Source organism: Sphaerodactylus townsendi, linkage group LG05 (genome assembly GCF_021028975.2).
Source record: "Sphaerodactylus townsendi isolate TG3544 linkage group LG05, MPM_Stown_v2.3, whole genome shotgun sequence".
Taxonomy (NCBI): domain Eukaryota; kingdom Metazoa; phylum Chordata; class Lepidosauria; order Squamata; family Sphaerodactylidae; genus Sphaerodactylus; species Sphaerodactylus townsendi.
The window spans coordinates 26,481,347-26,504,577 of record NC_059429.1 but is presented as its reverse complement, the minus strand read 5'-3'; the positions used below and the strand labels follow the sequence as shown (position 1 = coordinate 26,504,577).

Below are 23,231 nucleotides of genomic sequence, written 5' to 3'. Positions count from 1 at the left end.
GTGGGGGGGGGGGGGGGTGGGGGGGGGGGGGGGTGGGGGGGGGGGGGGGTGGGGGGGGGGGGGGGTGGGGGGGGGGGGGGGTGGGGGGGGGGGGGGGTGGGGGGGGGGGGGGGTGGGGGGGGGGGGGGGTGGGGGGGGGGGGGGGTGGGGGGGGGGGGGGGTGGGGGGGGGGGGGGGTGGGGGGGGGGGGGGGTGGGGGGGGGGGGGGGTGGGGGGGGGGGGGGGTGGGGGGGGGGGGGGGTGGGGGGGGGGGGGGGTGGGGGGGGGGGGGGGTGGGGGGGGGGGGGGGTGGGGGGGGGGGGGGGTGGGGGGGGGGGGGGGTGGGGGGGGGGGGGGGTGGGGGGGGGGGGGGGTGGGGGGGGGGGGGGGTGGGGGGGGGGGGGGGTGGGGGGGGGGGGGGGTGGGGGGGGGGGGGGGTGGGGGGGGGGGGGGGTGGGGGGGGGGGGGGGTGGGGGGGGGGGGGGGTGGGGGGGGGGGGGGGTGGGGGGGGGGGGGGGTGGGGGGGGGGGGGGGTGGGGGGGGGGGGGGGTGGGGGGGGGGGGGGGTGGGGGGGGGGGGGGGTGGGGGGGGGGGGGGGTGGGGGGGGGGGGGGGTGGGGGGGGGGGGGGGTGGGGGGGGGGGGGGGTGGGGGGGGGGGGGGGTGGGGGGGGGGGGGGGTGGGGGGGGGGGGGGGTGGGGGGGGGGGGGGGTGGGGGGGGGGGGGGGTGGGGGGGGGGGGGGGTGGGGGGGGGGGGGGGTGGGGGGGGGGGGGGGTGGGGGGGGGGGGGGGTGGGGGGGGGGGGGGGTGGGGGGGGGGGGGGGTGGGGGGGGGGGGGGGTGGGGGGGGGGGGGGGTGGGGGGGGGGGGGGGTGGGGGGGGGGGGGGGTGGGGGGGGGGGGGGGTGGGGGGGGGGGGGGGTGGGGGGGGGGGGGGGTGGGGGGGGGGGGGGGTGGGGGGGGGGGGGGGTGGGGGGGGGGGGGGGTGGGGGGGGGGGGGGGTGGGGGGGGGGGGGGGTGGGGGGGGGGGGGGGTGGGGGGGGGGGGGGGTGGGGGGGGGGGGGGGTGGGGGGGGGGGGGGGTGGGGGGGGGGGGGGGTGGGGGGGGGGGGGGGTGGGGGGGGGGGGGGGTGGGGGGGGGGGGGGGTGGGGGGGGGGGGGGGTGGGGGGGGGGGGGGGTGGGGGGGGGGGGGGGTGGGGGGGGGGGGGGGTGGGGGGGGGGGGGGGTGGGGGGGGGGGGGGGTGGGGGGGGGGGGGGGTGGGGGGGGGGGGGGGTGGGGGGGGGGGGGGGTGGGGGGGGGGGGGGGTGGGGGGGGGGGGGGGTGGGGGGGGGGGGGGGTGGGGGGGGGGGGGGGTGGGGGGGGGGGGGGGTGGGGGGGGGGGGGGGTGGGGGGGGGGGGGGGTGGGGGGGGGGGGGGGTGGGGGGGGGGGGGGGTGGGGGGGGGGGGGGGTGGGGGGGGGGGGGGGTGGGGGGGGGGGGGGGTGGGGGGGGGGGGGGGTGGGGGGGGGGGGGGGTGGGGGGGGGGGGGGGTGGGGGGGGGGGGGGGTGGGGGGGGGGGGGGGTGGGGGGGGGGGGGGGTGGGGGGGGGGGGGGGTGGGGGGGGGGGGGGGTGGGGGGGGGGGGGGGTGGGGGGGGGGGGGGGTGGGGGGGGGGGGGGGTGGGGGGGGGGGGGGGTGGGGGGGGGGGGGGGTGGGGGGGGGGGGGGGTGGGGGGGGGGGGGGGTGGGGGGGGGGGGGGGTGGGGGGGGGGGGGGGTGGGGGGGGGGGGGGGTGGGGGGGGGGGGGGGTGGGGGGGGGGGGGGGTGGGGGGGGGGGGGGGTGGGGGGGGGGGGGGGTGGGGGGGGGGGGGGGTGGGGGGGGGGGGGGGTGGGGGGGGGGGGGGGTGGGGGGGGGGGGGGGTGGGGGGGGGGGGGGGTGGGGGGGGGGGGGGGTGGGGGGGGGGGGGGGTGGGGGGGGGGGGGGGTGGGGGGGGGGGGGGGTGGGGGGGGGGGGGGGTGGGGGGGGGGGGGGGTGGGGGGGGGGGGGGGTGGGGGGGGGGGGGGGTGGGGGGGGGGGGGGGTGGGGGGGGGGGGGGGTGGGGGGGGGGGGGGGTGGGGGGGGGGGGGGGTGGGGGGGGGGGGGGGTGGGGGGGGGGGGGGGTGGGGGGGGGGGGGGGTGGGGGGGGGGGGGGGTGGGGGGGGGGGGGGGTGGGGGGGGGGGGGGGTGGGGGGGGGGGGGGGTGGGGGGGGGGGGGGGTGGGGGGGGGGGGGGGTGGGGGGGGGGGGGGGTGGGGGGGGGGGGGGGTGGGGGGGGGGGGGGGTGGGGGGGGGGGGGGGTGGGGGGGGGGGGGGGTGGGGGGGGGGGGGGGTGGGGGGGGGGGGGGGTGGGGGGGGGGGGGGGTGGGGGGGGGGGGGGGTGGGGGGGGGGGGGGGTGGGGGGGGGGGGGGGTGGGGGGGGGGGGGGGTGGGGGGGGGGGGGGGTGGGGGGGGGGGGGGGTGGGGGGGGGGGGGGGTGGGGGGGGGGGGGGGTGGGGGGGGGGGGGGGTGGGGGGGGGGGGGGGTGGGGGGGGGGGGGGGTGGGGGGGGGGGGGGGTGGGGGGGGGGGGGGGTGGGGGGGGGGGGGGGTGGGGGGGGGGGGGGGTGGGGGGGGGGGGGGGTGGGGGGGGGGGGGGGTGGGGGGGGGGGGGGGTGGGGGGGGGGGGGGGTGGGGGGGGGGGGGGGTGGGGGGGGGGGGGGGTGGGGGGGGGGGGGGGTGGGGGGGGGGGGGGGTGGGGGGGGGGGGGGGTGGGGGGGGGGGGGGGTGGGGGGGGGGGGGGGTGGGGGGGGGGGGGGGTGGGGGGGGGGGGGGGTGGGGGGGGGGGGGGGTGGGGGGGGGGGGGGGTGGGGGGGGGGGGGGGTGGGGGGGGGGGGGGGTGGGGGGGGGGGGGGGTGGGGGGGGGGGGGGGTGGGGGGGGGGGGGGGTGGGGGGGGGGGGGGGTGGGGGGGGGGGGGGGTGGGGGGGGGGGGGGGTGGGGGGGGGGGGGGGTGGGGGGGGGGGGGGGTGGGGGGGGGGGGGGGTGGGGGGGGGGGGGGGTGGGGGGGGGGGGGGGTGGGGGGGGGGGGGGGTGGGGGGGGGGGGGGGTGGGGGGGGGGGGGGGTGGGGGGGGGGGGGGGTGGGGGGGGGGGGGGGTGGGGGGGGGGGGGGGTGGGGGGGGGGGGGGGTGGGGGGGGGGGGGGGTGGGGGGGGGGGGGGGTGGGGGGGGGGGGGGGTGGGGGGGGGGGGGGGTGGGGGGGGGGGGGGGTGGGGGGGGGGGGGGGTGGGGGGGGGGGGGGGTGGGGGGGGGGGGGGGTGGGGGGGGGGGGGGGTGGGGGGGGGGGGGGGTGGGGGGGGGGGGGGGTGGGGGGGGGGGGGGGTGGGGGGGGGGGGGGGTGGGGGGGGGGGGGGGTGGGGGGGGGGGGGGGTGGGGGGGGGGGGGGGTGGGGGGGGGGGGGGGTGGGGGGGGGGGGGGGTGGGGGGGGGGGGGGGTGGGGGGGGGGGGGGGTGGGGGGGGGGGGGGGTGGGGGGGGGGGGGGGTGGGGGGGGGGGGGGGTGGGGGGGGGGGGGGGTGGGGGGGGGGGGGGGTGGGGGGGGGGGGGGGTGGGGGGGGGGGGGGGTGGGGGGGGGGGGGGGTGGGGGGGGGGGGGGGTGGGGGGGGGGGGGGGTGGGGGGGGGGGGGGGTGGGGGGGGGGGGGGGTGGGGGGGGGGGGGGGTGGGGGGGGGGGGGGGTGGGGGGGGGGGGGGGTGGGGGGGGGGGGGGGTGGGGGGGGGGGGGGGTGGGGGGGGGGGGGGGTGGGGGGGGGGGGGGGTGGGGGGGGGGGGGGGTGGGGGGGGGGGGGGGTGGGGGGGGGGGGGGGTGGGGGGGGGGGGGGGTGGGGGGGGGGGGGGGTGGGGGGGGGGGGGGGTGGGGGGGGGGGGGGGTGGGGGGGGGGGGGGGTGGGGGGGGGGGGGGGTGGGGGGGGGGGGGGGTGGGGGGGGGGGGGGGTGGGGGGGGGGGGGGGTGGGGGGGGGGGGGGGTGGGGGGGGGGGGGGGTGGGGGGGGGGGGGGGTGGGGGGGGGGGGGGGTGGGGGGGGGGGGGGGTGGGGGGGGGGGGGGGTGGGGGGGGGGGGGGGTGGGGGGGGGGGGGGGTGGGGGGGGGGGGGGGTGGGGGGGGGGGGGGGTGGGGGGGGGGGGGGGTGGGGGGGGGGGGGGGTGGGGGGGGGGGGGGGTGGGGGGGGGGGGGGGTGGGGGGGGGGGGGGGTGGGGGGGGGGGGGGGTGGGGGGGGGGGGGGGTGGGGGGGGGGGGGGGTGGGGGGGGGGGGGGGTGGGGGGGGGGGGGGGTGGGGGGGGGGGGGGGTGGGGGGGGGGGGGGGTGGGGGGGGGGGGGGGTGGGGGGGGGGGGGGGTGGGGGGGGGGGGGGGTGGGGGGGGGGGGGGGTGGGGGGGGGGGGGGGTGGGGGGGGGGGGGGGTGGGGGGGGGGGGGGGTGGGGGGGGGGGGGGGTGGGGGGGGGGGGGGGTGGGGGGGGGGGGGGGTGGGGGGGGGGGGGGGTGGGGGGGGGGGGGGGTGGGGGGGGGGGGGGGTGGGGGGGGGGGGGGGTGGGGGGGGGGGGGGGTGGGGGGGGGGGGGGGTGGGGGGGGGGGGGGGTGGGGGGGGGGGGGGGTGGGGGGGGGGGGGGGTGGGGGGGGGGGGGGGTGGGGGGGGGGGGGGGTGGGGGGGGGGGGGGGTGGGGGGGGGGGGGGGTGGGGGGGGGGGGGGGTGGGGGGGGGGGGGGGTGGGGGGGGGGGGGGGTGGGGGGGGGGGGGGGTGGGGGGGGGGGGGGGTGGGGGGGGGGGGGGGTGGGGGGGGGGGGGGGTGGGGGGGGGGGGGGGTGGGGGGGGGGGGGGGTGGGGGGGGGGGGGGGTGGGGGGGGGGGGGGGTGGGGGGGGGGGGGGGTGGGGGGGGGGGGGGGTGGGGGGGGGGGGGGGTGGGGGGGGGGGGGGGTGGGGGGGGGGGGGGGTGGGGGGGGGGGGGGGTGGGGGGGGGGGGGGGTGGGGGGGGGGGGGGGTGGGGGGGGGGGGGGGTGGGGGGGGGGGGGGGTGGGGGGGGGGGGGGGTGGGGGGGGGGGGGGGTGGGGGGGGGGGGGGGTGGGGGGGGGGGGGGGTGGGGGGGGGGGGGGGTGGGGGGGGGGGGGGGTGGGGGGGGGGGGGGGTGGGGGGGGGGGGGGGTGGGGGGGGGGGGGGGTGGGGGGGGGGGGGGGTGGGGGGGGGGGGGGGTGGGGGGGGGGGGGGGTGGGGGGGGGGGGGGGTGGGGGGGGGGGGGGGTGGGGGGGGGGGGGGGTGGGGGGGGGGGGGGGTGGGGGGGGGGGGGGGTGGGGGGGGGGGGGGGTGGGGGGGGGGGGGGGTGGGGGGGGGGGGGGGTGGGGGGGGGGGGGGGTGGGGGGGGGGGGGGGTGGGGGGGGGGGGGGGTGGGGGGGGGGGGGGGTGGGGGGGGGGGGGGGTGGGGGGGGGGGGGGGTGGGGGGGGGGGGGGGTGGGGGGGGGGGGGGGTGGGGGGGGGGGGGGGTGGGGGGGGGGGGGGGTGGGGGGGGGGGGGGGTGGGGGGGGGGGGGGGTGGGGGGGGGGGGGGGTGGGGGGGGGGGGGGGTGGGGGGGGGGGGGGGTGGGGGGGGGGGGGGGTGGGGGGGGGGGGGGGTGGGGGGGGGGGGGGGTGGGGGGGGGGGGGGGTGGGGGGGGGGGGGGGTGGGGGGGGGGGGGGGTGGGGGGGGGGGGGGGTGGGGGGGGGGGGGGGTGGGGGGGGGGGGGGGTGGGGGGGGGGGGGGGTGGGGGGGGGGGGGGGTGGGGGGGGGGGGGGGTGGGGGGGGGGGGGGGTGGGGGGGGGGGGGGGTGGGGGGGGGGGGGGGTGGGGGGGGGGGGGGGTGGGGGGGGGGGGGGGTGGGGGGGGGGGGGGGTGGGGGGGGGGGGGGGTGGGGGGGGGGGGGGGTGGGGGGGGGGGGGGGTGGGGGGGGGGGGGGGTGGGGGGGGGGGGGGGTGGGGGGGGGGGGGGGTGGGGGGGGGGGGGGGTGGGGGGGGGGGGGGGTGGGGGGGGGGGGGGGTGGGGGGGGGGGGGGGTGGGGGGGGGGGGGGGTGGGGGGGGGGGGGGGTGGGGGGGGGGGGGGGTGGGGGGGGGGGGGGGTGGGGGGGGGGGGGGGTGGGGGGGGGGGGGGGTGGGGGGGGGGGGGGGTGGGGGGGGGGGGGGGTGGGGGGGGGGGGGGGTGGGGGGGGGGGGGGGTGGGGGGGGGGGGGGGTGGGGGGGGGGGGGGGTGGGGGGGGGGGGGGGTGGGGGGGGGGGGGGGTGGGGGGGGGGGGGGGTGGGGGGGGGGGGGGGTGGGGGGGGGGGGGGGTGGGGGGGGGGGGGGGTGGGGGGGGGGGGGGGTGGGGGGGGGGGGGGGTGGGGGGGGGGGGGGGTGGGGGGGGGGGGGGGTGGGGGGGGGGGGGGGTGGGGGGGGGGGGGGGTGGGGGGGGGGGGGGGTGGGGGGGGGGGGGGGTGGGGGGGGGGGGGGGTGGGGGGGGGGGGGGGTGGGGGGGGGGGGGGGTGGGGGGGGGGGGGGGTGGGGGGGGGGGGGGGTGGGGGGGGGGGGGGGTGGGGGGGGGGGGGGGTGGGGGGGGGGGGGGGTGGGGGGGGGGGGGGGTGGGGGGGGGGGGGGGTGGGGGGGGGGGGGGGTGGGGGGGGGGGGGGGTGGGGGGGGGGGGGGGTGGGGGGGGGGGGGGGTGGGGGGGGGGGGGGGTGGGGGGGGGGGGGGGTGGGGGGGGGGGGGGGTGGGGGGGGGGGGGGGTGGGGGGGGGGGGGGGTGGGGGGGGGGGGGGGTGGGGGGGGGGGGGGGTGGGGGGGGGGGGGGGTGGGGGGGGGGGGGGGTGGGGGGGGGGGGGGGTGGGGGGGGGGGGGGGTGGGGGGGGGGGGGGGTGGGGGGGGGGGGGGGTGGGGGGGGGGGGGGGTGGGGGGGGGGGGGGGTGGGGGGGGGGGGGGGTGGGGGGGGGGGGGGGTGGGGGGGGGGGGGGGTGGGGGGGGGGGGGGGTGGGGGGGGGGGGGGGTGGGGGGGGGGGGGGGTGGGGGGGGGGGGGGGTGGGGGGGGGGGGGGGTGGGGGGGGGGGGGGGTGGGGGGGGGGGGGGGTGGGGGGGGGGGGGGGTGGGGGGGGGGGGGGGTGGGGGGGGGGGGGGGTGGGGGGGGGGGGGGGTGGGGGGGGGGGGGGGTGGGGGGGGGGGGGGGTGGGGGGGGGGGGGGGTGGGGGGGGGGGGGGGTGGGGGGGGGGGGGGGTGGGGGGGGGGGGGGGTGGGGGGGGGGGGGGGTGGGGGGGGGGGGGGGTGGGGGGGGGGGGGGGTGGGGGGGGGGGGGGGTGGGGGGGGGGGGGGGTGGGGGGGGGGGGGGGTGGGGGGGGGGGGGGGTGGGGGGGGGGGGGGGTGGGGGGGGGGGGGGGTGGGGGGGGGGGGGGGTGGGGGGGGGGGGGGGTGGGGGGGGGGGGGGGTGGGGGGGGGGGGGGGTGGGGGGGGGGGGGGGTGGGGGGGGGGGGGGGTGGGGGGGGGGGGGGGTGGGGGGGGGGGGGGGTGGGGGGGGGGGGGGGTGGGGGGGGGGGGGGGTGGGGGGGGGGGGGGGTGGGGGGGGGGGGGGGTGGGGGGGGGGGGGGGTGGGGGGGGGGGGGGGTGGGGGGGGGGGGGGGTGGGGGGGGGGGGGGGTGGGGGGGGGGGGGGGTGGGGGGGGGGGGGGGTGGGGGGGGGGGGGGGTGGGGGGGGGGGGGGGTGGGGGGGGGGGGGGGTGGGGGGGGGGGGGGGTGGGGGGGGGGGGGGGTGGGGGGGGGGGGGGGTGGGGGGGGGGGGGGGTGGGGGGGGGGGGGGGTGGGGGGGGGGGGGGGTGGGGGGGGGGGGGGGTGGGGGGGGGGGGGGGTGGGGGGGGGGGGGGGTGGGGGGGGGGGGGGGTGGGGGGGGGGGGGGGTGGGGGGGGGGGGGGGTGGGGGGGGGGGGGGGTGGGGGGGGGGGGGGGTGGGGGGGGGGGGGGGTGGGGGGGGGGGGGGGTGGGGGGGGGGGGGGGTGGGGGGGGGGGGGGGTGGGGGGGGGGGGGGGTGGGGGGGGGGGGGGGTGGGGGGGGGGGGGGGTGGGGGGGGGGGGGGGTGGGGGGGGGGGGGGGTGGGGGGGGGGGGGGGTGGGGGGGGGGGGGGGTGGGGGGGGGGGGGGGTGGGGGGGGGGGGGGGTGGGGGGGGGGGGGGGTGGGGGGGGGGGGGGGTGGGGGGGGGGGGGGGTGGGGGGGGGCCTGTCAGCATGGCCAATTGGCCATGCTGACAGGGGCTGGTGGGAATTGTAGTTCCTGAACATCTGGAGAGCCGCAGGTTCCCTACCCCTGGTGTAGTGGTTTGGAGCGGTGGACTCTAATCTGGAGAACTGGGTTTGGTTTACCACCTCTCCACACGAGTGGTAGATTCTAATCTGGTGAACCAGGTTTGTTTCCCTGCTCCTGCTGAATGACCTTAGTCCAGTCACCGTTCTCTCAGAACTCTCTCAGCCTCGCCTCCCTCTGTTGTGATGAGAGGTGATTATAAGCTGCTTTGAGACTCGTTTGAGGTAGAGAACAGTGGGGCATAAAAAAAACAACTCTTGTTTTTCAGTTCAAAGATCTCTCCATTTCTGAGTCATTCATTTATGTGTTTAAGTGGGCAGTTTTGTTTCCTCTGTGTGTTTCTTGGCTTTAGCTCTTTTTGTTCAAAAGTGGAATTGCCAGGAGCCTAAGTGAGTAGAGTTCTCAGATTCCTTGCAGAAGAAAATCATGACTTACAGAATTTGGCAAGGTCTTAAGTTCAAAGCATTTTTTAAAATCGAAAACTTTTGCCCCTTTCAACATAAAGAACCAAGTGGATGTGTGGATAAATCCACCGCATCTTCCTGGACCTCCTTTCAGCTTGAATGCTCTGCCAGGTCCCAGCGCCTGCCTCTCCCCCACCTTCCCCGATTCTCGCAGCATTTTAAAATTTTATTTCAACGCCGCTTGCATCTAAACCATTATTATCTGCACTGTTAAACTTAGCACTTTGATAAAATCGCATTTATTTCACCCCGGATGGCTGTTAGTAAGACGTGGCTTTTTTGTAAATTTTCACCCACCGTTTTCTTTCCTGCGGCAGAAACTGGAAAGTTGGACACAACTTTACAAAAAAGCAGAATCACTCTGCTGTGACTTCAACCAAAGAGCGCAGGACCACACTTTGTTCTTTATGTTGAAAGAGATATAGTGAAGGCACAACAAGGTTGAGAAGTCTGATAGAGTGCATTGGGATGCATCGCTGTGAGGATTATCCTTAAAAAACCGCTGTGAGGTAGGTTAGGCTCTTGAGAGTTAGGCTAAGCTTCTCCCAGATACTAGTCTGACGTTCTAAACTGCTACATCACGCTGGCTCTCAGATTTGTCTCCCTGAACCAGAGTTAAGTTCCTGGATGTCCTCACAGTGTTTAGATTCAGGACCACAATGGACAATAAGTTACACCGAGGCCCTGGAGCCACTGGGCTTGGCTGAGCTGAGAACTATGTGTTTATACATACACACAGTGGCAGGCACTGTGTATATTGAATTCTTTGTCTTTTTTTCTGTTATTGTAGAACTGGGCTGTGCACTCCTTAGTTAAACAAATGGCTGTTATGGAGGGTCCATTATGCTATGTCTAGTAGATTTTCTGATATGTATAGATATTATAACACAGAGGAGCATATTTCATTTCTGTGGCATTTTTAGATGTGAAATCTTTGAAAAGCTGACAGGTTCTTGAATCCCATGAAGAAACAACTTGCAAATACTATGCACACATACATCTAGACCTGTATGTTTACCCACCTAGTTCATATAGTACTTTAAAATGGATTCATTTGTAGTTTCCAATGGTAGACTATTATTTTGCTGCAACTGCAGTAGACTGTATTAATAAAACAAACACCCAGTTCATCTTAAATTGGGAGGGATAGAATTCAGGCCTAGAATACCAATAGTTGTTTTTTCCATGTTTTCATAGTACCTATTTCTAATCCCTTTAAAAGAATCAGCTGCCTGATAAAATAAGCAGAGAATAATTGCCATGTGTTCCCATTGTCAGTGTGACTTCTGCTGAGTAAATCAACAGCAACACGTATGTGAGCGTAATGTTTAAAGTGGCACTAATCCAGAGAGGGTGAAATAGATTACATTCTCCAGTATAATTACTTGCATAGATGCCTTCATCCCTCCTGACCTTTTCCAGGTTTATTCTTCAGAATACTTACATAGGTATAGAACAGGGGTAGGGAACCTGCGGCTCTCCAGATGTTCAGGAACTGCAATTCCCATCAGCCTCTGTCAGCATGGCCAATTGGCCATGCTGGTAGGGGCTGATGGGAATTGTAGTTCCTGAACATCTGGAGAGCCGCAGGTTCCCTACCCCTGGTATAGAAGCAGCAGTATGCTGGATGTATCTATACAGCCTATTATCTTCCTCTGATTACAAGCTGGAGTCAGAATCTGGACAGATTTCTAATGAGATTTAATTTTTTTGTGATGACAAAAAGTAGCATTGTTCCATCTTCAAACTGGTACTCAATCTTTATTACAGCTATAGACCAGAATAGACCAACATAAAAAGAGAAGAAGAGTTTGGATTTATATTCCCACTTTCTCTCTTGTAGGAGACTCAAAGGGGTTTACAATCTCCTTTCCCTTCCCCCCTCACAACAAGCACCCTGTGGGGTGTGTGGAGCTGAGAGAGTTCTGAAGAACTGTGACTCCCTCAAGGTCCTCCAGCTAGCATGTGTTGAAGTGCACAAACTAATCTGAGTCACCACATAAGCCTCCACAGCTCAAATGGCTGAGCGAGGAATCAAACCTTGTTCCGCAGATTAGAGTTCACCTACTCTTAATCACTATACCATTCTGGTTCTGTGACTTACTGTATATAATTGAGTATAAGTCGACTAATTGAGTATAAGTCAAACCTTGTTCCCCAGATTAGAGTGCACCTACTCTTAATCACTATACCATGCTGGTTCTATGACTTACTGTATATAATTGAGTATAAGTCGACTTTTTCAGCACATTTTTAATGCTGAAAAAGTCCCCCTTGGCTTATACTCGAGTATATACGGTAATTCCAAGATGGTCGCCGGAGCTGTGGCACGCTTAGAAAGGAGATCATACCAGCTGTGGCAGAAGCATTTTGCCTGTATCCAACTTTGAGTATTAAATTCACTATTCCCTTTTGTGTTTTTATGTAAAGCTAGGCTTGTAAATCCTCCAGCTTTGATAAAGCCACAGTCTTTGCAATTAGAGTTGCTCCATTGGCTCTGAATGCCATGTTAGGTATTACTCTGTGCCCTTGCAATTTGTGTTCTGACAGACATGGCATCCTCTTGGAGAGAGATTCCATTGCACTTGTAGCGTTTAAAGACTGCAAAATGCAAGTCAAGATTTGTTACTAGTAAATCAGGTCAAGCTGAGTTTTTGTGCAAATTCCTCTCTGTAAAGCAATACAAATTAAAGCTGAAAAGAGAGGGTCTTACAGTTCTAAGGACAGAAATACTCTCTGTTCTATTTAGCAAGTGTGGTAGGAGACAAAGAGACACTGTAGATCTTCCTAATGGCTAAATCTTACCTTTGAATAAAATATGTCCCTGAATGTGCAAGGATAAAAGCGTACACTGTTCACAAGGTGGTGCTAGCAAACAGTATCTGCTTCCTTTAAAGACTGCCTTGCTTAATGACATTTTAAAAATTCTAGTGAGCCATTTTTGAGGGAGGCCTTGTGGGTACTCACAGTCTTTGGCATGAAGCAGCCCGCAGTCTCCCTTCTTGCCTTCATCCTGTTCGTCCTCTGATCATGAAGATTGCTTTTAGTCAACTTTTCTTACAACCAGTGAGATACCTTCATGAATTTTATTGGTATCTATTTTATTTTAGAAATTTGCCAGTAGCTGCTGAATTTCCCACCCTAAACTTATACTCGAGTCAATAAGTTTCCCAGTTTTTTGTGGTAAAATTAGGTGCCTCGACTTATATTCAGGTCGACTTATACTTGAGTATATATGGTAACTAAAAGGATGAAACATTTTCAAACTATAAAAGGATATATTTAAAAAATATACTGGTAAAAAGAAATCGGGAACATAAAGTATGGAAACACGAAACAACAGGATAAAAGCATAAATATTAAAAGGGAACAAAAGCTCTAACAACTATTTAAAAGACTATATAAAAGCTATTAAAAGGGGGCTAGACCTTGAGGAACAATACATTTGATAAATAAGAAGCTATAATTGTCAGATCATTAGGTGTGCTTTGTAGCACAGACCATCCTTCTGCTACACAGAAACTGGCAGCATGGTATGTCATGTCAGGATTGCTATTGTAAGCAGCAAGGGAGTATAAAATGGTTCTGTGCAGTCTCACACTGGTACTACTAGCTACGTGCTGTTGACACCCCTGCACGGATTCTCTGATATTGGTGCAGTTTACAGGTCAGATGACAGTTTTGAGGCTTCCGTTCTGCTCTGACTCAGAATTTAATTCTCTCTCACAGAGGTCTCACAGGCACCTCGGTTTCACTGCTACTTTCTGTAGCATCACTTCGCTACATGTTAATTCCATATCACAGTGGTGATTACAATATCTTCTCTGCAAAGTGAGAATTCTGGCTTTGGCTTTGAATTTACCCACAGAGCCAACTGTGCAAATTAATGCCTTCATTTTTATTTGTGTTATTATATGTGTTTGTTTACTGTCTCACAGAATTCCCAGGAATAATCGTTGAGAAAACATTACAATTTTGAAAATTCCAGGTTTTCCTAACTTTAAATTAACAGTGGAAATCCATTCCTTGTTAACTACCTGAAATAGTGAAACTTTAGAAATGGAATTTTTTTTTCTGCAGCAAAATAAAGCAACCTTTCCACTTGACATCTCTGGTATTGAGCTGGTTCAATTCAGCAAGAGTCGGAGCAGCTAAGCAAGCCAACCTTCTGGGTTACTTTTCTGATCCAGAGATCGACCCTGAATTTGACAGAATTGCCCACCATGTCTTAGGATAATTAACTCTCTGAGGACTTCTGGAAGCTATTCTGATCTCTGAGGCAGACCAGCATAACTGGCCCCTCATCATTATGTGACCTGTTTGTGACAACGGAATAATGAAAACACCCTGTCTTACAATTCAGACCGGGGGGCTGGAATATATGCAGTACTACTTTTAACAATTTAACAACATGAAAACGTTATTAATAACTTACCACATAAAACTGGACTATATATGGTATATTTATGGAGTTTAAAAATATAAACCTTCATTTTCTGTAAGAAAAATTTGAAGTATACCCTGTGCTCGAGAAAGACTTGCAGACTGTGGCATCCTGTGCCACCATAGTTTGTGTAAGTTTTGCCACCTGAGAGATAGGAGCAAACAGAAGTTAAAGGTAGAAAACAAATTCTGTAGTAAACAAAAGAAAGTGAACTGTCAACAGTATGGGGTTTTTTTTCCTAGTGCTGCCCTAGATTTCCCAGTTTTATTACTGGAAAAATTTAGAAAGTCCTCAGACTTTTTCATGCTGCGCACATGGAATGAGTGTAGTTCTTTTCAAGGGAAGTTGTTTATTATTCAAAAAGAGAAAATATTTCATGGGAGATTTTTCAGTACTACCCCAAACTGAACAAATTTTCCTTTGGAAAAATCGAAAAAGGCCTCAGACTATTTCCTGCCATACGTTTTGAGTGTGAAAACCTTGCTTTTGGAAGTATTTTACTCAGTTTAAAAAAGGAAATATTTCATAGGAGTTTCTTTTTGTGGTTCATTTTTTTCTCTTGGGAAATAATGAGGGGGAAAAGGCATGCAGCAAAAATGGAAAAACTGTCCTCCCCCAATTTTTCCTGGGCTCTTGGGCTGTTGTGGGAATCATGCACAGGATTGGGCTGCATATCGAGTGTCAACATGTCTGTCCAAGGCTATTTACGTGATACGTGAGAATGTATAGGAGGGTGGCAAAAAGAATGAACTGCGATTCAAGAGGTTTCCAGCTGAAGAAAAAAATCATTAGGAGGCCCTGGGCAAGTCAAACTGTACAACATGAAGAAAAGCAATTCTATTGTTCTGCAAGTAAAGAGTTACCCAGTTTTTCCTGAGGAGGGAGTTTTACTCATTTACACTGTGGGGAAAAAGTGTCTCACATTTTGTGGAGCTATTTTTAACTCCACACAGTAGGGGAAACGATCCATTTCTAAAAGCTTCCATGTGCTTTCCCCATATGGCATGCTTCCTGCTGAGCCATTCCGGGAGTAGACATGTTTCCCTGTTTATCTGATGATGGGGGCGGGGGGCGGGGGGGGGGGGGGGAATCAGAATTATGTTTGACAGTGTTGCCATTACAATCCAACCTGTTGTGGCACAGCGAGCTAAATCAAGGCAGCCGTTCCCAAGAACTCAGGAATTTTGTTAGAAGATTTCGATGACTTCAAACCTATGGTAAATGTCTGCTAACAGATGGCATTTCGATCAGTGGAGTAGGGATTCTTTCCCTACCATTTCAGCTCCCAATGGTCACTGAAATATTTCAGAAGGTCTGGGGTCACTTGGGTCACTTGGGAACACCAGGAGAGGTGGGAAGAGAGAATCTGTGAAAATCACTCCATTCCTTCAATTAGCAGAAATTCGCAGCAGAATCCACCCTTCCTTGGAAAATCGTGTTGATTGATGGAAAATGCTGGTGTCAGATGGTCTTGTTTGAGATGAGAAATAATTTTATGAGCTCTGAGTACAGTCTCGTTTTCTCATGTCTTATGAAAGAGGAGTTCTTTTCTTCCATTCTTCCTTTCTTCTGTCCTTCCTGGAATTTAATTGGGCAGTGCATGGAAGATACAAGGCTATGATTCAGTTTTGAACATGATACTTCCTCTCAGGCTGCTGAGATCTTTTCATTTAGAACCAGTCATGTTTGTATCCCTTGTGGTTGCATAAGGATGTTGTAAAAAGGTGAAAGCAAGTGCTGTTCTGAGGCCCTCTAACTGGAGGAGGGCCTGGCAGAGGTGGTTGAATGTCTTAACGTTGCACAGGTCGTATTCCCCTTTCCTCTCTCCCTCCTCCTATAGCACTACAGTGCCGATGTTAGGGAGAACAGAATCCAGCCCCTGAGACATTGTTAAAAGTGGTAAGCGGCTCCCTCTTTGCTGGTAGTGAACTGCTCTGCTTTGAAGCTGAATGGAGTTCAAGTAATAAATGAAAAAGTATTAGCGTACATAACAGAGTAGCTTCTCTGTAATTTAAAATGCATAAATCTCTTGGAATAAATTTGGTGTGCTAGACTGTGGAATTCTACTCTTTCTCCCTTGCAGCAAACCAAGGCCCTTCTTACGTGGAACAAACCTAGGGAACTCTGCATCTCTCTAAAATAAACATGTTCCAGTCTTGCATTCCGGGTTGCTTTACAATAAGAAAGGCAAATGGGAATGGGAAATTACTTCAGATTCTTAGTGGAGAGGCGTGGGGAGGGGGGAGAATTAGAAGTGCCATTTCTGTATCCAGGACACTTGAAATCATGTGCTTTATTTCCTGTTCGGAGACATTATTGTGGATTAGTGTAGCGGTGGCAGGCGGGAGCCTGCATTTAATAGGCTGTTGCTAAATTGACTTAATTGTAAAATTTAAATGACTAACTAGATGGGGGAGATATATGGAACGTGTGAGCTCTTTAGAGGTTTTTTACATGGGAGTTTACAATAGGTCTGACCTGGATTAAACTTGCCTGCTTAATTAATTTTCCTTCTGTTTCTCTCTCTCTTTAGCATTTTTGTATGCGTTAACCTGTGCCTAATTTAAGACGTGATGCAGTCAAGGCCTTGGGATACAAAAGGAGGGGATGTAATAAAGGGCCTCTCAATAATGAATCTTTTTTCTGACTGGAAGCTGAATGGACCTCCAGAGCAGGCAAATGAGATGTCTTTTGTCTGCACTCTCAGTCTTCCTAAAGTAAAGTGAAGGTCTCTGTCTGGTTTAGAACAGCCAGCTGAGCCAGATCGTTCCCTTTCATACATTTTCAAAAGTTCATACATATCCCTAGTGCTGCTGGCATTGCTGCAGCCTAGTTTTCCGTGATGAGTTGACTAGTAAAGAGGGGTGCGTGGAAGCAGGCAAACACTCCTCTCATCATGTGGAGCTAACAACGCCACCCTATGAAAGCTTCCCTGGAAGAAAGCACCTTTAAATAGACCTAGGATTCTGAGTAGATCTGCTTAGGTTTGGTCTCCGAATATATCTGTGTTTAGATAATTAGCTACTTTTCAATAAATCGTTGCCACAGTGGGACTGTTTTGGGGTTTTTTCCCAAAAAGCTTGCTTTGTTAAATTAAGGGTTAGTGTGAAGGAACAGGACTACATACATATCTAGTTCCTTCTGATTGGCCCTTAGGAAGTTTTTTTTTTTAATCCTGTGGCTGTCCCACTGAGTTAAAATGGCAAGTGTGAGTCAGCGTGAGCAAATGTAAATGATGTACATTGGGGCAAGCAAATCCCAACTTCTGTTCCCGCACTGCTGTGTAGAGGCTGCACCCAGCTGCATCACCTTCCCAGACCCTTGTGCAAGCAAGATCAGGGTAATCTATCACAATTTCAAGTTATAGTGCTCTGGGGATAGCAAACATTTCTGCTGCTTCTCCCCATTACCACACTCTAGGTAAGAAAATCAAATAGTCATGGTAAAATCATTCAGAGTACAAGGAAGCTCATAAAAAATCCACATGTCCTGGTCAAGCATTTGGACCGAGCAAGGAAGAAACTGAAAAAGTGAACACATGCAATCCTCTGTTTGTACACTTGTTATTTCCTAAATGATGTTTTATATAGGACAGGCCAGCTTTACTTGAAGTTGCAGTATTTTAAAATTCATAATTACCTTCATTCTCATGGTTGGATCAGTGTCACTTCCAGTGTGGATGGAATGAAGTCGCTAAGTAAAAGCTTAGTCATTCATGGTTTCTGTTCATCCAAGGAGGTAGTTCTAAGTATCTTCGTTGTGTCCTGAATATAAAGAACCTCTTTCTCTCCATCCACCCCAGAATGACTTAATTTTCCCTCTTTATCTAACAGAAAGTGTTTTCATTACAGCGCTTTACTCTTCCCAGTTTCTGGCTCTGGGTATAATGTGAGGTAGTGAGTATGGTGTGAAGTAGTAAGCCATTGTCCTGCTTCAACTATATAAACTTTCATTGGTATAACCAAGAGGTTAAGTGCTCTGGTCTGGGAGCTTGATAGCTTTTCTTTTCAACCTTCTCCTACCTTCCAGCTACTTGTCTGCACCTGGGCTTCTGGATCTCCTACCCTGCACATAGGCAGAGATCAGTCACAATGGCTTAAAAAAGGGCTTGGACAGATTTATGGAGGAGAAATCGATCTATGGCTACCAATCTTGATCCTCCTTGATCTGAGATTGCAAATGCCTTAGCAGACCAGGTGCTCGGGAGCAGCAGCAGCAGCAGGCCATTGCTTTCACATCCTGCTTGTGAGCTCCCAAAGGCACCTGGTGAGCCACTGCGAGTAGCAGAGTGCTGGACTAGATGGACTCTGGTCTGATCCACCAGGCTTGTTCTTATGTTCTAATAATTGGAATATTGAGATGAATTCTTAGGTGGAGAGCAGTTCTCCACAGTCTGAGGTGGTAACACCTAAGAAATTAATAGTATGCTATAAGTGACTCCTGAGATTTTTCACTGCAATTTTTTCCCTTCTTTCAAGCTCCTTTGATCTAAAGATCTTGACCAGTAAATAGGTAGTTTTTATTTCTTTCAGGAAAAATATGGTGGAGAGATACTTAAGCCACTACCAGCATAATTCTTGGATCTCTATCCACCAACAAGCAGGGAACTATATTATCTTTTATTATAATGGAAGGTAGCTTTGTTAAAATTAGGGCAATCCCTAATTCACAATAAGAGTTTTAATTAAAGCATTCCAAAATAATGTGGGATAGAGTCAACCTTTTTCAGATTGCCTTGACAGAGTCTGTCTAAATAGGGCAGATTATGATATCTCCCAGACAAGACTTCTGAAAGTGCAGTGTTCAAATGTATAAACATTAATTCTCTATGATACTAAAGGACTATTTGGTCCTGTTATATGCAGGGATATTTAAAGGTGGAAGAATTCCAGAGAACTGGGTGGAACATACTCTTCAAGCTCCTTCATTTAATCTAATTTTATATGTTTCTTAATCTTTGTATTGTCGAAGGCTTTCACGGCTGGAATCACTGGGGTGCTGTGTTGTTTCCGGGCTTTATGGCCGTGTTCTAGCAGCATTCTCTCCTGACATTTCGCCTGCATCTGTGGCTGGCATCTTCAGAGGATCTGAGGATCTCCAGATCCTCTGAAGATGCCAGCCACAGATGCAGACGAAACATCAGGAGAGAATGCTGCTAGAACATGGCCATACAGCCCGGAAACCACACAGCACCCCAGTTTCTTAATCTTTATTTGCTTCTTCCAAGCTTTAGAACATCATCCTTCATTAGGCCAAGACTGAGCAATTTTTTATCTATTTCTCGCATACAGTGGGAATTGAACTAAGTTCATAGATTAGGGCGTCCTTCTTTGTTGGAAAAAAATGACCTTTAGCCTAATGTTTGAATTCTTGCAACCGTGCTTTAGCTTCCATAGATCCTTGGCCCAGATCTAACCTTAGAGATACCCCAGCAACAAATCTAGAAGCTGTGGAATAATTTTCGTATTGAATACCTGCAGTTCCTTGGAATGTAGTTGCCTCCTTTGGAACAGAAAAAAAAATTCAATTGCTGCCGTCAGAGGTTTAATTTTGTAATGAGTTTGTAATGGAGTTGTCACGCTTCAAGTCAAAGACAAAGGCTAAGTATTGAAATTTAGGAATTTGTTCTAATTGAATGCCATCAGTTCTCATCATACAGGTGATTTTCTTAGTTTTAAATATGACAGTAACTTTTGATTTTGAGTCGTTAATCTGAAGTTCCTCAGATTTACAGTATTTTGAAAAAATGATTTAGTAGTCTTCTCAGTCCAGTCTTGGGTGCGTGGCATAAGAATGGCATCATCCACATAAAGGAGTAGGGTTAATGCCTTTGAGAATAAATGTGGACAGTGAAATTCTTCTGAGGAGAGAGCAGTTGCAAGATCATTTAAATACAAACTGAAAACCATGGGTGTCAAGAGGCTGCCTTGTTTCATTCCTCTATCAAGTCAAAAATACTCCATGAGTTCTCCCTTTTCTCCGCAGCATGCTTGGGCCTCACATGGGGAATAAAGGTATTTTACTAGCCAAAGCAGTCTTTTATCAATTAATGGATGCTCCAATTTTCCTCACAGTCTGCTACTAGATATAGTGTCAAAAGCTCTTTTAAGGTCTATAAATGTGACATACGTTTTACCTCTGGGTGGGAAGGTATATTTTTTCAGTTAAATGTACTAGAATTAAACAGTAATTTTGAGGAGCAAAGGACTTCCTAAAGCCTGTTTGTTTCCATCATAATATATTATTGAAGGTTATCCATTCCTCTAATTTGAAATACAGGTATGAAGTAATAGTGTTGCCACTGATGAGAGCAGGCTAATGAGGCGGTAGTTTTCAGCCTCTGCTTTGGAATCTTTCTTAAAGATTGGAACAGTGATGGGGTACTTCCAAAACTGGAAAGAACTTCTCCAAGAGGTTGATCTCAGAGAAGACTGGAGCTAAAATTGTAGCCCTTCTTGCTGAATCAGCCTTGAATAAGTTATTCAGGTCTAGATTTAGGCCAGGAGTCTTCCCTTGTTGTAGATACTTGGTCATCAAGAGAACTTCTTTCTTGGGGCAGCCGCCTAAAGTTAGGGAGAACTTCTTTCTTGGGGCAGCCGCCTAAAGTTAGGGAGATAAATGGAGGTCCGTTCAAAGGGCGTACTGTTTTCGAAAGAGAATATTTTCTTTAAAAATATCACTTAGCTGCAGAAAAGAAAATGGAGAGAAAGGTCTGCTGTTCAAATTTTTGGAAGTCAGTGACCAGAAGAGACTGGAGTCTTTGTTGTCATTTTCAGTGATCAGAAGACCCCATGCCCTATGCATTTCCTCCCTACTATACTATACTATACTATACTACACTACACTACACTACACTACACTACACTACACTACACTACACTACACTACACTACACTACACTACACTACACTACACTACACTACACTACACTACACTATACTATACTATACTATACTATACTATACTATACTATACTATACTATACTATACTTTCTGTATTGGACCTAAGGTTCAACAATCCCTTAAAGACTCCCAATGTATTATTCCTTTTACATTCACAATGTTTGTTTGTTTGTTTAATTTGTATACCGCCCTCCCCTGAGGGGCTCAGAGTGGTGTCCAACAATTATATATCTAACATTTAAAAACAGCTAAGAACAAACAATCCCCACTAATTAAGGAACCATAAATTGCATAAATTACCTACATTTCAGATGGCATCAAAAGTCCCCCCTGCCTTCCTTGCGCCCACGGGAGGGCAGATGTTTATTATATAGCAAGGTTTCGATCCTATCCCGGCTGGCTGAATGCCTGGTGGCACAGGTTCGTTTTACAGACCCTGCGGAAACTCTGTATGTCCCACAGGGCCCTGATCTCACCTGGGAGCCTGTTCCACCAAGTAGGGGCCAGGGCTGTAGAGGCCAGCTGGATCGCTTTATGGTGAATATTTTTCTTTAGGGATTTACGCTCACCATCAGACCATCTATTATGTTGTCCGTTTATTGAATACCCGGGAATGGCTTAATGTATGGAGGTTCAAAAATATTAAATAAGGAATATAAAAAAGTGATGGGGCCATTGTTTGAATTACTCTGGTGGAGTTCTTCTCTTTCCTGAAACTTGGGGGGGGGGGGGTTCACACAATAATAGCATGAGACCATCCAGTGCAGTATGTAGTTATCTGATTATCATGCAACGGAACCATATTGTGGATGTATGGCGAGGTTGGGAGGGGGCCTCCACCCATGTATTCTTCCTCCTTGACTTTCTCCATTAGATTGGAATGATCTGCTGCTGTGATAAAGTAATTGATCAGACTAGCCCCCTTGTAACCAAAAAAAAGTAAAGTCACCTTTTCCATTTATTAATTTTTGTACACATCAAAACTTTGAAGTTTCTACTGGTTAGAGTTTGAGAGATACTGGAAAAATGGGACATGATGTCCTTTTTGTTCACCTCTAACCACATGATAGTCGACAAGGCTATGGGAAGGGTAGGCAGAGGGTCTCATAGGTATGCCCTTTTCCTATATCTTCTCATTTCTCTTTAGCTTTGTTACTGTGGTAACGATAGGTGTTCTGTCCTATAATGAGGACAATAACAGTGATTCTAAATTGACTTTACTTTCCCATTAATATTTTACTTTATTAAATTTCAGCCCCATCACGACAATAAATCAACTATATCTGCAAGTCTAATTAATGACCCAATCAGTAAAAATAATACTTTAAATTAATACTGTGCAATTCATCAGATATTCTGAATGCACACAGTGAATTTCAACCAAATGGAGGACCACAGCCAAGTAATATCTTGGGTTCACAGATCAGCAGATCAAGGCACTATGACCACCTGACTTGCCCCAAGGTCAAATAATACATTGATGGCAAAACTAGGGGGAAAAACAGTAGTGTTCTCAAGGCAAGAGACTAACAGTGCCTTCATCTACTTAACAACTCTGGTATTCCTTGGTGGCCTCCCTTCCAAGTACTAACCAGGTCTGACCCTGCTTAGCTTCTGCGATCTGACACAGTCAGGCTGGCCTGGGCAGGTCAAGGCATTTTATCTTCTATCTTTATTTTAAAAAAACAGGGTAACATAAGAATAGAAACTGGATGGCTGTCATCAGTCCTTATATGTATTTAGTTATTTATTTAGTTGGGGGGTTTTTTTGCAGCACCTCTTCAAGGTACCTGCCCAAGGAGACTTTACAAAACAGAATAAAACCATAGAACATTAAAAATGGGTTATTAAAATCCAAGCAGAGCACAAAAACATAAATAATTGAACTTCTTATTAAAATATGTATTATTGAAGGCTTTCATGGCAAGAAATAGCTGGCTGTTGTGGGCTTTTCAGACTGCGTTACTGTGACATGCATCTGAAGATGCCAGCCGTAGGGTCGAGCGAAACGTTAGGAGCTAAAACTACCAGATCATGGCCGCACAGCCCAAAAACCCCACAAGAATTAGCTTAAAATAATTTGAACAGTTCTGAATACTTAAACATAAAAGTATGTTTAAAAAATGGTTTTAAGAGCTTAGCCCCTGAATTAAAAATGTAGGTGAACAGAAATGATTCGGCCTAGTGGCTGAAGAAGAGTACATGGGGACCAGGTGAACCTCAAGGGGGAGGGCATTTCATAGGAGAGGTGCCACTATTGGAAGAAGCCCTCTGGTTTCCACCCGCCTCATGTCTGAAGGCAGGGGCACAGAGGTCAGGACATGAGAGGAAGATCTTAGCTCATAGGGTAGACAGTACGAGGCAGTCCTTAAACAGGTGTGCTTTTTTCCAAAGTAAGTATCCTGATGCGATGGTAGCTTCATCCTTTCCGTTTGTTTCAGCACCGTAGGAGGGCTCACTATCATCACTGTGCCTAAATCAGGCGTGGACCACAGGAGAAGACAAGTGGATGGCAATAGGGCATTACCTACAGGACCGCTTCTCCCCATATTGCCCCTAGACCAGGGGTAGGGAACTTGCGGCTCTCCAGATGTTCAGGAACTACAATTCCCATCAGCCCCTACCACCATGGCCAATTGGCCATGCTGACAGAGGCTGATGGGAATTGTAGTTCCTGAACATCTGGAGAGCCGCAGGTTCCCTACCCCTGCCCTAGACCCCTCTATTCATCGGGGGGGGGGGGGATTTACTGGTGGTTCCTGGCCCGAAGCAGATTTGGCTGGCCGCTACTAGCGCCAGAGCTTTTTCGGCCCTGGCCCCTACCTGGTGGAATGAGGCAGCTGAAAGTCAAATTTCTGCGGTGCATTTTAGTAAAGTTCCTCAAGAGTTACCTGCAAGGTGAGGCTCTTCTGCTAGGCTTTTATATCATGCCAGCTGGCCTGACTGGAACATCGCTGCCTCCCATGGGTGTCTGGTTAGGGTTTTTGCCATCTGCCTTCTTTTTATTCATTATTGTGCATGTTTTAATGATACCGTTGTGTCGGTACTGGTTTTATATTGTGCAATTGTTACCTTTTTATTGATGTTGCCGCCCTGAGCCTTGTTGGGAAGGGCGGGGTATCAATCAATCAA

The 23,231-nt window shown here is 59.7% G+C and overlaps 1 protein-coding gene and 1 non-coding gene across 3 annotated transcripts in view; both read left to right on the top strand.

Annotated features, from left to right (window-relative positions):
* COP1 (COP1 E3 ubiquitin ligase) overlaps positions 1 to 23,231 on the top strand; it is a 181,474-nt gene that overhangs the window by 142,375 nt on the left and 15,868 nt on the right. The window lies entirely within an intron of this gene.
* LOC125434087 lies at positions 15,843 to 15,979 on the top strand. The gene has a single exon (XR_007244729.1). It is a non-coding gene; the product is annotated as a small Cajal body-specific RNA 3 (non-coding RNA).